The following is a 4,619-nucleotide window of genomic DNA, read 5'->3' on the forward strand; positions in this document are numbered from 1 at the left end:
TATTGTGTCTCCCCTCTCCCTGTGACAGCCAGATTTCCACTCTGCCTTTCAGTGTAGCTGTTTGGAATAACTATAAGCACTTTTGCCTTCTGACAAGTTTCGACAACACGTCATACGACCTTGTTTTCTCCATGCACAACCAAACCCTTGGACAATGGTGATGATCGAAGTACTCTTTAAGATATCAAACTTTGGACTACTGTTAATACTGTTTATATTCTAGAATATAATGTATATATCAGCTCAATATCCCAAAGAATTATTAATCTGTATTTAAGTATTTTTATTAATAATATGTTCAATGCCAGGGTTCAGTGCCAAAGCAGGAGGTACAGTAGCCCTACATGTAGAAAGTTGGAAGGGAGGTCAGGGTGGGCTTGTAGTGCATCAGACTTTTAGGCAAGACACCAGAGTTCACTTCACAGACTTGCAATTAACATTAACAACAAGTGTTGCCTTACCTTAATCATACCATAACCATATTTCATTGCCACAGTCTTTCACAAACCATGCACTGATATTGCAGAAAGTTTGAATCGGAAAAACATTGGCACTGGATACTGGAAAAGTTGGCACTCAAAGTAATTGCAGAATCATCCAATAAAGATGTTGTTGTCTGGAGATAGAGTTGTGTATTGCTGACAGAAACAGACAGAGGTAAAGCAACTGAGGACATATAGCAGGTCAGTAAGACAATATCTTTTTTAATGACAGGCTAAGTAGTGAGACAGACTGTTTGCCTCGCTGACCAGTGACTAGATTAGAGGCCCAGTTCTTGGGCAGCAGACCAAAGGCAAACAAGAGAGGTGGACAGGGTGGGACGGGAAGGGGTCTATACCGAAGATGAGTGACACAGCCCAGCCAGTTGTATCCCATGATTAGCCCTTTGTGTCTAGGCGTTCATGGCTCTAATCAAAAGACTAAGACAGGGCTAATGGCTAGAATGATGGCTCAGAAAAGGGTGGAACGGGTCAGTGGGTGGGCCAGACGAGGTCTTTGTACTGCCCTTTCCGCACCCCCCCTAATTAGTTGACATTGAGGGAGGAAGACGGAGAGGAGGGTGAGAGGGGGTGAGGATGGAGAAGTACAGGGGAGGAAGGGAAATGGGAGATTGAAGAGGAGGAGGAGGACAACGGGAGAAATGGGAGAACTGAAGATGCTCGTCCGGTAGGATCTCAGGCAACAGATGGAGAACAACTGGGGAGGAAGTCGATCAGAGAGCAGTGGGAGTGGCACAGGGCGGTCAGGTCTGCTACTGTTATAGCACATTTGACAAAAACACACACTGTGATGGAAACTGACACGCCGTCACATGCATTTCAACATAACTAAACAAATGCTTAGTCAAGCTGGGATAAACGCCCTTAGGTGTTCCATTCAGCTGCACCAAAATCCAGCTGTTTAATTCACAATAACTTGAATTATAAATGTACCAGAAGCCATCATGGCTTCATCAAAATGTTTACACAAACAGTTGAATGGGTTTATGAGGAATAGGAATTTTATATTAGTGTAGGATGTGTGATTGTAATGACACTAAATATCAACTAAATACCTGCAAAACAGATGACATTCCCATCAGCATCAGTTGTACTTGTGTGTATTGCTAAATAGTAAATATTAGCATGCTAACATGCAAAACTATAAGTGAGAACATGGTAAACATTGTACCTGCTTAACATCAGTACATCAAGAACAACAAGACAAATAAATGTAAAAGGGTTTGTACTCTTGAATAAAGGATTACTGTCAGTTGCATTGATCTGGGCAGATTTGTCAAGGGGTTATGCTGCACCCTCACCATTTCCACAATTGTATTTCCACATTTAACAACCACCCTTTGAAAAAAATAAACTAAAATAAACACATAATCAAAAAGTTTAGACTATACAAATATGGCAGAAGTAAATGAACAACTAATTGTTGGTTCATTCACATCTTCCTTGTTTAAAGTAGCAGCAGCACTGTGGGGAACAAAAAGTCCATGGCAGGTCAAAAGCCGTTGTTTAAAACACAATAATGTATAAGCCACGAGGTGACCATGAAGCTTCCAGACAGGCACCATTGGGCTGCAGTAGTTAGGCAGGGGAGGGCTCAGCAACCATCAAATTAGCCTCAAAACACCATCCCAGTGGATAGAGCTGGCAAGCGGAGCCCCCTACAGCTCCAAGCATCCTGTAAACACTGTCCATCTTGGCTACCTTTTATTTGAAAGGTGTGACAAACAATGGCAGCCCTGCATTGTAAACATGTGAGCTCATGACTGGTTCAAGTTGCAGAACTGCTGAATTAGTCCTGAAAATTTGAGCAGAGTGGAACCAAAATGCACTTTGACACAAAATAAACCATTACAGGTCACTGAGGGAGCTGCACTGGGAGGTCATGGGCTTTTGCTAAACTAGTAGACGAGTAGAAGCAAGGGAGGGTCAGACAGCGGAGGGGCAACAGTGAGGTGGGGTCAGAAAAGGAGGGGTGCTGGGTGCATTCTCTACTCCCACTGTTTTTGAGTAGAAATAGCGTACAAAATCAGATAATCCAGAGAAAACAAACTTTAGGTTAGGGTGGCTCCAGGACATGAGAGATGGTGTTTAGGTCAAAGAAAAAAAGGATACCTTGCTGATTTGTCAGAAGTTAGGTTAGCACAGCAGGAGGTTGTATTTCCTTATATGATGGTCAGGAGCCCCTGCGCCAGCTTTGACAGGGAATCAGCTTCCCTCCCTCTGCACCAACCTTCACCCATTCCAAGAAAAATTGCAACTCTGACACCAGATTAGCATTTACATACACACACACACACTTATTTGCTGTGTGAGGATTAGAACACAAAGTGCTGTTCTCTGGGCCTCAACACTGCTCAGGAGCCATGAGCCTGTGGTAGCTCAGAGGTAAACAAACGAGGCTTCGATCAGCCAATATGAACACAAGTAATAAAGCTTGCAACTCCTAAATAAAGTAAAGTTGTCAGACTGCCATGTCTGTCCCCCCTACTGGACCATTACAATATGTATTTTACGTTTCAATATTCAATCTAAATTTGTAAGATTCATTAAAGGAGTTCAAGTTATAACAAAGCCAGCAGACATTTTAACAAATCCACATGTTAATTTAAGGTGGAGGTTAATTTGAGTGTTTTAAGAAGAATAGATGAAAATTAAACTTATTTATTACTTAATCAGCAGCACACATTGTTTTTGCCCAGATCTTCTTTAATTTTTCAACCACACAAATCCCAGAATAAGCTGAATATACTGTAAATCAATGTAATGCAGCTCCACAGTTGAGTCTATAGAAAAAAGAGCAGTATTGTCAGTGTCTGTAACAGTGACAGCAGCCAGTTTATTGACTGGAGTGGATATGTGATCTGAGTGCTCTGCAGGGGGATGTCTTGCCCTCTGACCCTGCAGCCCTCAGGCATGGCCCTTGTGCACATTGGCAGATGTGACTTACTGGAGCAGACTTTCTTGCAGTGTGACAGCTTGTTACCCCCCCTTGCCCCTGCCCCCCACCCACTCTGCACGCACCGACCCGAACATACAAACTCCGCCTCCGGTGCCTCCTCTCCTGTTGCAGCTCCTCCTCTTCGCTCCACCCCTACAATCTCTCATCTCTGGGGAGATTCATTAAAGGGCCCCAGCTCTTCCGCCCTCATCAATGATTGGCACCATCAACCACCTATCCACTCCGCCCCTTTGCGAGGATGATGGGCCTGCTGCTGTCTTGGAGAAAAGGGAGTAACAGCTGAAGAGAGGGTGGAGAAAGAAGGACAGTCTATGTCTCTGGTTATAAACACAACAGCAACTTGTGTAATCTATCTTCTCTGACTGACTGAATACAAAGGGAGGGAACAGGAGTAACACTTTGACAGTAGTGACAAGGTGTAAGTGTCACTGGCCGCTTATCACCATACACTGGTCCAAAAATCTGTTATCTGTCATATTTTGTATTTCCTCTTATACTAGTAGGGACTCTCTCATGCATATAAGAAATTATATTTAAGAATGGGTGTTCTCTCTTTGTGTGGTTGCCACTCAAACAAGGTATTCTGTTTCACTGAACTTAAGTCCTTAATTAAAAAAATAAGGAAAAATTTGTTTCGCCATTAAGCCATGAAGTTTATTTGTATTTTTATAATCTTGAGTGTTAAATAATATATTCATTATCCAGATAATGAGAAGCCTCTCTCCTGCCAGCATAGCTCTGCCTCTGCAAGCCATAAGATATCGTCTTCCTCAGCATGTGCATATCTTGTGCAGTTCTGCCGTGGCTAAGTGGAAGGAAAACAGTGAGTGCTTGCCAGAGAGAGGTGTCACTTGTTCTCAGTATTAGCAGTGGAGTAGATAAGAAAACAGATGGGACAGGGGAGGTCAGAGGGCCATGGTACGGCTGACAGGTTTGTTTATTTGGCCTGTCTCTGATATCCTGCTTTCCCCCCTACGCGCCCCTCGCCGACTCTGCATACAGCCTGACCTGGAAGTGACCACGCAGGGATGGATCAAGGCCACTTTTCACCAGAGAGTCAACATTATCCACCCCACTCACCACTCAGGCCAACTCAAAACACATGGGGCAAGTGTGGGCTTATTACCCTTCTCTGACAAGAATAATAATTGACTAATTTG

Source organism: Morone saxatilis, unplaced genomic scaffold, assembly GCF_004916995.1.
Source record: "Morone saxatilis isolate NCDOM2014 unplaced genomic scaffold, NCSU_SB_2.0 Contig11, whole genome shotgun sequence".
Taxonomy (NCBI): domain Eukaryota; kingdom Metazoa; phylum Chordata; class Actinopteri; family Moronidae; genus Morone; species Morone saxatilis.